Below are 12,485 nucleotides of genomic sequence, written 5' to 3'. Positions count from 1 at the left end.
CCTGCTTGGATGACACTTTCATAGATCGGACTTGTCTAGAAACCTCGTCAGGTGTTGTCAGAGAGAAAGAGGAGAAAGGAGGAAGAGAGGTAGAGATGGCTAAAGGGGGGCCGAGAGAGGAAGAGGGAGAGGAAGAGGAGATGGAGGACAGAATGTCCTGAGTTTTAGCATAAAAGTGAGATGACAGAGCCATACAGAGGGCCTGGGAGGGAACAGGTGACGTAAAGACCGCAACAGGATTGACCAGTTCTTTTCAGATTTTAAAGAGTTTGGCCGTGTTGTTAGAGGCCACAGAGACACAGGCTTGAATGTGTGTTCTATTCCCGATGAGTGTTATTGCTTCGACTGCCATTTTGGTGCAACCAGTCTAGATATGTCTAAGTGTGGCCTGGCAAGCTTTACTATATTGTTATTACATGTCTACACTGGTCTACATTGTGCAGCCAGTTGGACATGTTTTCATTGTGGCATGGAATTTTTAATAGCAAAGAATTAATGTTCCTGTGCACTGTTGGTGACTTGGATCTATTGGATTGGTGTTACCCTACAAAACAATTGTAAACACTCTGGCTTTTTAGCCAATTTTTCTCAGACAGTGTGCTGTATTTTATATTAAAATACATTATATTTCTCCTATTGCAGTGTGCGGCATATCCGTTCACCAGCACGTTTGTGCGTATTGCGCAAGTGTGATAATCTAGGCCGGCCTAGAGTGTGGCGCGACCCTTGATTTGTTGCTGAGTTGGGCGCCCCCTCAGCATGGCTCGCAGGGGGGCCCCCACATCTTGTGTTACGCCACTGGGCTTTTAACTTGGGTCCTAGAAACCGGTTAGGTCTAATTTTTACAACACACCCTAGACATTTTAAAGTAGCCGATTTGGGATTATTTCCTCTTTCTTCGTTTTACATTTTTGTACTTTTCATTGTAATTCCCAGTAGGAGACCAGTTAAGATAGTTATTTAGCATGAATTCACGGTGCATTTCCCTTACAGAGGAGAGGTTTTTTTTATTTTTCTTATTGCTGTCGGATTGCTGAGTAGAGTGTATATGTACGTAGAACATTGCATGGACATTACTTTTACTTTGGTACTTGAGTTACAAGCTCATTAGTCACTGGAAATACGTCAGAGCCGGCTGTGTGGGGATCCAGGACACGCACAGTGGGGCTTGATGGAGTGAGCAGGTGCTTTCCTCTACTCTGCTTCTCTGCTTCTCCACTTCTCCTCGAGGCCGGAAAGTGAAGGAGGCATAGACGAGGCTGCGGGGCCCCCAAAGCTTCAAAATCCTGAAGCCAGAAGCCCCAAGTCTCCCTAGCCCCCTTTGTGCCTACCAGAGCGCAAACAAGACTTCTCCCGCTGGTCAGGGCAGGGAGCAGAGATCTGGGAGCCGGGACACAATGCTCTGGTGTGGCGGTGTGGTGGCAGGCAGGCAGTGAGTGGGCACAAGCGCTCTGCATAGCTTTGTGCAGCCCAAGCCTGGGCAGCCATAGTCATATCCCACAATTTTTAAGAACTATTAACATTAAACCCTCAAATCCTCCCTTTTCCCTATTCTCATGCTGTGCCACTGTGTTGCAGTGAGTGCAGACCGCACCCTGCGCCTTGACTCAGTGGCAACGTCAGTGATGGGAGGGAGAAAAGGAAAAGGGGATAAAGTTGCTGGTTCAATTGAAGGTTCAATCGCTGGTGTAACCACCAGTGTAGCCGGAGGGTCTCAGACCAGGCACGGCAGAGCTTGTTTACCTGGGAAGAGCGTGAAGAAATTACACATTTCCTCTGTGCAGCCGCATTGGCAAATGGTCTGCAACGGCTGCACTTACACACGCAAATGAACACGTATACATTAAGGAGTGGGGCAAAGCATTCTTACACAGCAAAATCGATGTCCAGAAACAGGAAAGCTGGTCAGACTACCCGCATAAATCAAGCAATTGCTTAACCCCTCCCTGTTCCTAAGATGTTGAGGGCCCTGTCTGATACAGCGTTTATGCCATTAACTTTCTTAAACACAAATAACAAAATGAACGTGACTTGTCTTGATTCTCTGCTGCCAGTAGGTTCCCCCAAAGAGGATTGCCAAAAAGCCTTGCCAGACTTACAAATAATTCAAGACCCTAACCAAGAGGGTCTCTCGAATAATCAGGGCACTTGTCCTATCTGAATTGGAGTCTTTTTTTATCTTGAGCCCTCCCAGGAAGGCAAACAAGAAATCTAAAAAGCGACTGAAGAAATCAGCGGAAGGCCAAAGGGGCCCGCTAAATACATTTCTAAAAGCCATACCAAAATCACCTGGAGTCCCGGTCCAACCCATTATAGAAGTATATTCCGATATGGAGAGCGTGGGAGAACCAGCAGACCTGAGTTTGACATGTATGGGTGAAGTGTTGCCAAACTCAGCTTTGTTAGATGTTTGGATCTCGGCAGAAAAAAAAACGTGGGAAAAGTCCATTAGCGACCATAAAGGTCCTCTGAGGAAGGCTTCAAAATTGCCACCCATAATAGGTCTAGGGCCAAAATTACGTCTTCATAGAAACCCAGGATAGATGAGGAGACTTCCCCCATTAATTCAAGGGGCACCAAAGGTCAGTGTGTGGACAATGGTAGGCCATGTCTTATTTCGGGCATGGATGTCTGCTCAGAAAAACAATGGGATCTGCAAAGAGATCTAGACTATCAGCCTTTTCTTACACTAGAAGAGAGAAGGCACAAATTGTCAGCGACCCAAAAAGCTATCCCAAACGGGAGTGAATCTTACACAAAAGGGTCTGACGTGCTCGGGCCAGTCGCCACAAGGGACTGGGAACTATCAGTAAAATCAGCTCGACCAGCATATTGACAGAACTAGACAAGAGAAACCAATTTTGTGTTGAAATTAACCAACCTGTGGAAGAGCCTTGAACACATGCATGCTTTGGGGCAAATTATAACCTTAATCACCCAGAAGAAGGAAAATAAATATATACATACATATATATATATATATATGAACAAAGAAGAAAGGAATAGGCTGTTTGTATCGGAAGTACATACTCTGACCTTGATTAAAGTATTTTCAAACAGGGAATCTCTCCAACAAAACCACACACAAATCTTGGAACTATTTCGAGAGATACCAAGTCTGGACTTATCTCCTTTGGGGACGTAGCTCTCGTGGAATTTCCAGAGAAAGGCAGATTGAGCCTGGCCAAACTTCACTCCTTCTCTCGGATGATGAGGTCACTTGTCCTATCTGAATTGGAGTCTTTTCTATCTTTGGGGTATGACGTGGTACAACATCTCAGCTCTCTCCCTCTCGAGCCCCCCTGTTCCTTCCAAGACCAGATAGCACTGAACCCTTTGTCTGTTGTTATAAATACTTAAGAACGGGTAAGGCGCAGAATCATAGAGACTAATTTACTAAAATCCCTGATCAACTATGACTGGATCTCGGTCCTCTCGGCATTGCACATAGGGGAAATAAACCACTATTCCAGCGGATGATCATTACCCATCAGTATGGCATCATGGAACTGCAGAGGACATACATTTTTAGAGACAGACTCTGTTTCCATGCCTAAATTTGCCCTTCTTTGCCTGCAAGAGACATGGTTAACGGTTTGTTCATCAACAGATGGATATCTAGTCTTGACAGTAGAGGCAACCCAGGGTGTCCGTGGCCAGCCATCTGGTGGGCTGTTGCGTGCTTTGAAGAATGGTTTGAGGTTAAAAATGTCTACTGTAGAAACAGATAGGAGAGATATCCAAATAGTAAAGGTAGAGAGTTATCCGGCATTATCTCAAATCCTCTGTTGTTACGTCTGCAATTTATATCACAACCCGAAATCTGCTAAGATTGAAACATTTTTAGAAATATTGGCTGCTCTAGTGGCAAAAATCCAAGAGAAAGAGGATGCAGAAATAATAGCAGTGGAGAGATTTCAATAGCGAATGCCTAGATCCTAAATGGTACAACAAAACAAATGAACGTGGGGCATCATTGATGGCCAGGAAGTGGGGGAGGCTAGTAAAGTCAGAAATGCAGGCCTGGCATTTCCTATTATTAAATGGAAATTTGAAGGACAATAATCCACTGGGTTATACTTGGTCAAATGGTGCTTCAAAATCCACATTGGACTACATATTTACGTCAGAATCCCTATGGCTGAAATGCGATACCTTAAAGCTTACTCCACACAAATCCAGCGATCACCATATGTTTATTTTAACTATGAAGCAAACCCTAACAACCAAACAAAGCGTAAACTCCCAGGTAATAGTGGAAGTAAACCCAACCAACCATGCATTGGTTTGGAAACCCGCCCTATCGCACAGATTTAATAATCAGAATTTTATATGGGATCAAATGAAGAGAAAGATCTTCTAAACCCTGCCACATACAATAGGGCGATGCAACTGGCCTTGGGGAACTTACTTAAGTCAAGTGGGAGAAATGGTGACACTGGCAAAAGGAACCAAACCTGTAGACACATGTATGATGCACTACTGGCTGAGAAAAAGTGAGAATTAAATAAGGCTTTGAGAATGCTGAGGAAACATCCTTCCAAGTACGAATCTGGAGCATGAACATTAAGACTCAGGTATAGAAACTGGGTAAGAGGTCATCGGTTCTTTCTCTACATAAACGACTCAGAGGCAATGCTATAATTGTTTTTGGAGACTGATCAAGGATCCCTCACTCCAAGTAGCTCTTCAAAGTCAACCCATATCATCTCTGGTGTGGGAGGACCATTTTGGCAAGCTCTACCGCTCACACAAGAGGGTGGAGGAAATGCCTGCGCTAAACAAAAATGTGTCAGCAGATGTTAAACCAGATTTGTGTACATTAAAAAGAGCCCTTATGAAAAGTAAGGTCTCTAATGCTCCAGGCCCAGATGGACTGGCAAACGCCACAATTAAGTCAGACCCTAATCTTTGGGCAGCCTATCTATATGTCCTTTTCTGTGAAATTGTAGAGACAAATTGTCTGCCCCCATTTTTGGAAAAAACAAACATTGTTATAAGCCACCAGAAGGGAGACAGGGCCTTGCCATCGAATTATCGCCCCATATCTCTTCTTGATGCATCCAGTAAGAGTTTTGGGGAACTTATTCTGGATAAATTGCAAACGTGGGCCAAAAGAGAAGAATGTCATTGATACATTCCAATCTGGCTTTCTGCAAGGAATGAGCACTTCACATAGTTTTTTTGTGATTAATCTCTTGCAAACTCAGGCCAAACAAGGAAAAGGTCTGCTCTATTGTGCATTTTTAGATATTTCACAGGCATTTTATAGAGTAAACAGGAATCGCCTAGGGGCCAAACTCCATTTCTGAGAGCCTTGGTCGACATAATGATTGTGCTACACACAAACACCAAGGTGAGGGTGCGCCTGGACCAAGATGGAAATTATACAGGGTGGGTGAGCAGCCGCTGTGGGCTGCGTCAGGGCTGTGTGTTAGCCCCCTTCCTGTATAGCTTATATACCAGTGATCCAGGTGAATCGCTCAAAAATGTTAGAAACTTCCCTCCAAATCTAGGAAATGTGCACATAAATAATTTGTCTTATGCAGATGACATTGTTTGGTTCGATTTAACACCTGTAATGCATATTTTGTAGCCCTGGACCTGCTATTAAATGTAACAAAATCTAAAATCCTAGTGCTAAATTATGATAAGAAAACCAAGCCCAAATTTAGGTGGTCAATTGGCAAAGAACAATCGGCAGTCCAATCATTTATATATTTGGCCGTAGAAATTGATTCTAAGAGATCGATCCAGAACGATTGTTAGCTGATAATGAAAAAAGCAAGGCTGAATACTACCGAAACACTAGTGTTTGACAGGAAGTTTGGGAGATTTTCAGCTAATCCCATGATCAAATACTACAATCAGAAAGTGGTTCCACGATTGTTGTATGGAGTGGAGTTGGGGAACATCTGGGATAAAGTGGAATCATTGGTATGGAAGAGGCTACTTCCACTCCCTAAGGGGACACCTATGTCAGTCATCAGGCACAAGGTAGGCCTTCTATCCCTACAAGGATGGGTTGATTGGAAACAAGTACTATTATAGAGGTCCCTCCTGTTTCCACCCTTGAACTGTATACTAGTAGACCTACAGATTGAATTATTTAATGGTTCCTTTAGAGTTGTGCTAGAATGGTTTCAAAACTGTTTAAAACTACTAAGCAACTTTGCGTTAAACCTATATAAGCTAGCAGCGGTGCATGTAAATAAAAAGAAAATCATTTTTTAACCTGACTGGATCAGAAATAGAGCGTTAGCTCTGACATACCATCTTTTTAACAATCTAAAATATGAAACAAGAGCATTCAATGACATGGCTTTCTATCTAAAAAACGAACTTCAAAGAAGCATCGCTGTGAAATGATACGCTTCAAACTAAATGTACTCCCCACGGGGGAAGTTACAGGTGCAAGAAAAGGTATTGAGCGACCTCTGAGAGTATGTAGATACTGCTCCCAATTCATTAAAACGAGTCGCCATCTCTTGCTGCAATGTCCTGCTTTGGTCGAACTTCATTTTAACGCTTATCAGTGCTTTGTCCATGATGTAGATTTTATTAATACAAAATGGTTTTGGACTATGATTTTAAATAGCAGTGAATTAGTATTTGAGGTGACAACCTTAAGATTCATGGAACTTGCACTTTGTGATAGAAAATGAAATCTCTCCTCCTGCTTCTTTTCATCATTTATTTTATATCTTATAAACTGAAATAAAATTAAATGTAGAATTAACAATTTAGTTTGATAAATTAGCACATTTTAAATGTTTTAACTCTTTTAAATTCCCTAAATGTGCCAAATGTTAAATTTTGAATTGTATTAGATTTTGATTAATGTATATATGTATTGCAATGTACTTTTATGATTTAACTTTTTGCAAAGGTTTATTTTTTAACCAAGTGTAAATAAATAAATAAATGCTTTGGTATTTACTGTACTATTGTTATTTTGAAGTTTCTGCTGCTGCCTATCTCTAGCGTATAGTTTGCCCACTGCTGCCAATATAGAGGGGACAAATGCCCACTATTTACTTTTTCCTGTTTGCTCTTCATGACTGAAACCCCTCTGAGCTGAGTTGTGGTGAATGTGCGGGCATAGCACATGGAAGCCTTCGCTCTCCCTTGCACTTTTTCTGATACCTCCACTCAACTCTATTTCCCCCCTCCAGGCCTTTCACCCTTGACTCGACAGCCCATCCCAGCTCCGCTGCCAGCCCCACCCTCTACTCGTAACCACCTTGCTGTCTCCCCTATGTATAATTCTCCATTGCTTTCCAGGATGGTTTGCATTATGGCAGCATGGCACTCTTCATATGTATCAATAAATTAAACCATGAAATCAGATTTTCGGGATTGTTCAAGGTGCGTTCTTAATGATTCCCTCCATTTTATGTTTTGAAGTTTATGTTGGTTTAAACCCTATTTTCAATGATGTTATCAAAGGTTTTCCACCATTTTATATTTCAAGAACATCTTCAAACCTCTGCCTTTCTGAAGGCAACTTGGTCATTGTGGTGCAGATAGGTTTTGTGGTGGTGGAGCCTGTGGTGCATCATTGCCTCTAACCTCATCATCCTGCCTCTCTTCCTTCTTAATTTCCTTGTGAGGTGTGCCGTGATCTATTTGCAATGACACAGCTTCAGCTTCCTCTGCGTTTTCTTAATATTGGTCACCCTCATCCTCTGAACATGTGAGACGAGTAATGTGTGGTCAGCATTGTTCATTTCGAAATGCCACTATAGATTTCTAATAAATAAGCAACCCTTTTTAATAAACAAATCTGTGGTAGGTTAGATAATATGCTTGATTAGTCTTCTGACACATGCTCATGAGGATCCTCTAGTCGAAAAAGCGGCTACATGGTGCCACATGTACCTGTTGCATGTTTACAGAGCAATTTGACCACACACAGCAAACTATTGTGGCAAACACATCCTCATACAACATTAAAGGAGAGGTGTGAAGAACGCCTATTGAGCGTCGTGAGAAACAGACTATCGGCATGCTGGGGCATTCCAGCTCTATGTCTTTTCCCCAGCTGTGCAGAACATTTGCCGATTATTTCTATTCATTTATATTTATTCCGCGCATAGGCTCAGGCCCGCAGGCATAATAGCGCGGATGTGACAAACAAAACACAAACACAAATTCCTGAGTGAACAAATCAGATCAGGGTCAAGAGAAGTCATGAGTAAATCATACAAATAAAAGTGTTTGCATTCCATTTTTCTTCAGAGCTACATAACTAAAAGATGCCTGTGCCACCATTTCTAGCTTAGCTCTAGGAATCTGCAGGAGACCCGCATTGTTGGATCTTAGTGACCTGCGTGCTGTTAACCACGCCAGACGATTACATAGGTATCCTGGACACAGCATGTGAAAGGAGATCCCGCTCGCTACAGGGAGCCAATGCAGTGTGCGCCTAGCCGCTGAGATATGATCTCTCTTTCGCAGGCCTTCCACTACTCTAACAGCATTGTTTTGAACAATCTGCCTTATCTACATTATTTCTCCCTTGTTAGTTCCCTGTAGCAGACTAGAGCCATAATCCAGTTTGGCTCCCACCACTGCCCTTGTGATAGTTGCAGTTCTCTCGTGACAAAAACATCTTAGCTGCACCTGGAGTTTCAGATAGTAGGAAGTGGTTTTCACCAGACTACTCACATGTGCCCTTATACTCAACTCCTGGTCAAGCACCACCCCCAGTGTATTGACTTTCAGGAGGGGAGCTATACTGAAACCTGCTATCTGAAATCTCTGGTAATCTGGGCTGAGTTTCTTCAGGCATGCTGCTGTGCCAACAATCATCAACTCTGTTTTAGCATCATTAAGCGCCAAATCATTCTCCATCATCCATATTTGTATGATGGAGTAGATGGAGTTTATGGCCTCAGTGTCCCTTATGTAATCTCCTGTAAGTGTGATGAGACACTGAGTATCATCAGCATAGTTTGTGTATAGCACTCCCTTGCTGTCTAACAGTTCAAAAAGTGACATGATGAAAATATTGAACAAAGCAGCAGACAGGAGCCTTGTGGAACTCCGCAAGATACCACAAAGTCATCCGACTTGTGGCAGTCAGCAAAGACCCTGGCTGTGTGGTCTGTCACTAACGATTTCACCCAGCTAACAGCTGAGATTGAAAGGTGAAAGGATTGTACAAGCTTGGCAATCAGCTTAGAGTGGTCCACAAGGTCAAAAGCCGCTAAGAAGTCAACCAACATCAGAAGAGCTGTGCCTCCTTTCTCCAGGATGTCTAGCATATTCATTTTAAGGATTACTGCATGAGTATCACAGGATATTCCCCAAGTCAAGTGTGCAACTGAAAGGGACCTTCATGGGAGAACTCTTCTTTGGTCTGAAAGCAAACACCCTCCTTTACCAAACTAACCTCCCACGTCTCTCTTTCACTCAATGACATAAAGTATAATTTATGGGTATCTTTCATGGCAAATTTGAGTCAAACCAACTCTCCATACTGCCTATGTGGCCCTTTAAGAATTGAGACAGGTTAATTTAGTTTACAAATATGAAAGCATGCCACTGCACCAGCAATGCCATACATTTAATTGAACCCCTATTAGCTCTTTCAAATCTGTTCAAAAAAATGATCTACATACTGTTTCGGGAGGAATGCCTCATTTGATTAACATTTTGCATTACATATAATACAAATACAAGAGACACCTTACCATCAGAAACGTGACTTATAAATCTCAATTGTTTAAAAAAACATTGGTGGTATATGAACCCCATTATTTGATAGGTAGTACCTAATTGGTATCTTTTAAAGACAAACACCCAACAAGAAGGAGACATTACAAAACCAGGGAGAGAAACCCCAGCTACAAATAACAACTATTAAATGTCCAACTATCCCTAAAATAATTCATTCCTATTCATCATAAACTTCGACAAATGCTTTGCAGAAAAAATCATATTTGCTTTCTAGCAGTCGCTGTCAAACTTCTTTTAGCAGGCGGACAATTTCCAGTCTCTTGGTGTCATTGTTTTATTTGTTCCCGACGGTTCTTCCGGTGTGAAAGAGTGTTCCCCAGTTTAGACAATTTCTGGAATACATCAGAAAAATAGCCAAATCAGAACGCAAAATAAGCAGCATTTCTAAACTAGTATTTTAAAGATCTAGAAAGGAAAAGAATCATTGGCAAATCTATAGCCAAATTGTTTTTTGATTGAGGTGGTTCATAGTTTTCAACTCCAGGTTTAAACCATCTGGAATCTTCCCAACCGCTCTCTCCTCATTTAAAGGTTAGTCATGGTCAGTCTCAGAATATATGAAATGTGTAAAGCATGATCAGCATTTCTGATGTTGCTATCAGATTACAAATTTCAGAAATATGTGTAGGATATTTCTTGAAGAATAAACAGCATAGAGGATAGCTACAACAATCTGTTTCTCAGCATTTTAGACATTTTTATTCGAAGTGGGTCAATTGGCACCAGAAATGTAATTGCACAAGGAAATTTTGTTCAAAGTCGAGAACGGTTCTCAGGATTTCCACTTTGTTTGTGATAGACGTTTGACAACGGATTCTGGACATGTGGATACTATAGTTTTCTCAGCTGTGGACGCTATGATATAGATTACAGACTTGTTATGATCTGCAATGACACCTACCTAAAGCATCAGTCTTGTAGTTTGGTAAACTAGGATGTGATCCTTTGGTTGGCATTTGGGGTGTTGCTTAGATTGAAGGCTATTTGGTGTTTTCAGTGTAGACGTGAAATAATTGTGTTCTTCACTGACTGATGCCCATGTGCCCATGTACACATTAAAAAAAACACAAGGAGATGGCAAACGCATGGTTCCACATGAGAATATGTGCTCTGAAGATAGGAAGTGACCATATATCACTTGATCTCTATGTTCTGAGATAATGGAGGATAATCATTTTACTGCTACTCCCCCACTCTCACCCCCCCCCCCGTGCACCATCATACATTGCAGCCTTTGGAGGAGAAGGGTGGTGTCTATCGTGTTGTAGGGAGCTGAGAAATCTAATAATATGATGACTGGCAGTTTATTCTCATGTCTTGCTTTTACAAGTGTTTCTCTACTTTTAGGAGAGAAGATACCATATTCTTAGTGAACGTAATGCTGGATTGATGTATGTGGAAAGATTGTCTTTCTTTGCAGTATATCTGTAATTGCTGTGTTACTGTTCCATGCTTTTTCTCATGAATGATTGATCTAATATGGGGTGGTCGTTGGATAAACCTGTGATGTCTGTGTTAGGATTATTATTATTTTCTTTATTTATTTATTCTTTCTTTTAGCGTATTGACACCATGAAAGAAATGCACAATGCAAATACCATACAATAATAAAACAAATGTTAACACATCAGAATAAAACGTCAATAACATATAGACCAAATACAGAGTTCTACCAAACGCATCACCCTGGGACATAGAATTACAATAAAAGAATAATGTTCTTAAAGGCAAAATTAAGCTACAATCGCTATTATATCTTCCGGTGAGGCACAGCACTTCAGAGATTTAAGAGTCACCTGGTAAGAACTCACATTTAAGTGTCGCCATATATTTTTTTATTTTTATGAGTTTTATGATTTAGTTTATTACAAACTTTTCTAGTAAACATAATCCATTTCTTTGTCTCTATGTGCTACCTATTCCTAATGGTTTACTTATTTACATATTTTGAAAATGTCTTTTAAGAGTTTTCTCCATTTAAGATTAATGACCACCACTCGACCATTGACAAGGTTTCTAAGTTCTTACAGTTGTCCGCCAAAAATGTAGACCTCATCTGGGTTAGAGCTCTGCAGTCTAAGAGTAGATGTTTCACAGACTCAACTGTCTCAGTGTCTCAATATGCTTCAGATTTAGGAAGTTGTCCTCCCATGCTCAACATCTCTCTTGTCGGCTGTCAGTTCAAACACAACAAACAGAGCTCCCAAATCTGGGCAAGGAAATGTGGATAGGTAGATGGGAAGTTGTTCAACAGATCTTCGTTCCTTTTCCATGCCTTGTGCTAGTTTGTAGGTACATCTTTTATCTTGAGTGTTTATCCAGTCTTGTCTCAGAAGGGTTAATTTCACCTTCCCTGGATTTATTATTAGCAGTTCTTCTGTCAGGTTAAGGAAGTGGCTCCAGTTTCGACATGTGCCTTTCCATTTGTCCAGGAGCCATTCTTTTCTCCCCTGCACATTTGTTCTTAAGATTATTAATTGAGGGAGGTCATCACTCATAGTACACTTGTGATATAGCTCTGGGGTTTTCCACAGTAAGGTTGATTGCAGAAACTGCAGGCCCCATTTGTATTTCACTAGTGTTACTGGAATACGTTTAGGGAGTTGGAGAATCTTTTTCCAAAAGGCACCCTCTAGAAGATCCCACTATTGCCGCGCTAGATTAAAGGCTGATTCTGCTAATAAGTTAAAATGGGTATTACTTTCTGTTTATAAAAGGTGGCAATTGGGGACATGGTGTAT

The 12,485-nt window shown here is 41.4% G+C and overlaps 1 long non-coding RNA gene across 1 annotated transcript in view; it reads right to left on the bottom strand.

Moving 5' to 3' along the window:
• Positions 1-9,570: 9,570 nt before the first annotated feature.
• The window catches only part of LOC138569051 (uncharacterized), a 75,716-nt gene continuing 72,801 nt past the window's right edge, over positions 9,571-12,485 (bottom strand). The window contains exon 3 of the long non-coding RNA XR_011303085.1: positions 9,571-10,076. This is a non-coding gene — a long non-coding RNA (uncharacterized lncRNA). The remainder of the gene's footprint in view (positions 10,077-12,485) is intronic.

This window comes from Ambystoma mexicanum, chromosome 2q (genome assembly GCF_040938575.1).
Source record: "Ambystoma mexicanum isolate Mex_15411 chromosome 2q, UKY_AmexF1_1, whole genome shotgun sequence".
Classification (NCBI taxonomy): Eukaryota; Metazoa; Chordata; class Amphibia; order Caudata; family Ambystomatidae; genus Ambystoma; species Ambystoma mexicanum.
This window is presented reverse-complemented; position numbering and strand designations above follow the sequence as displayed.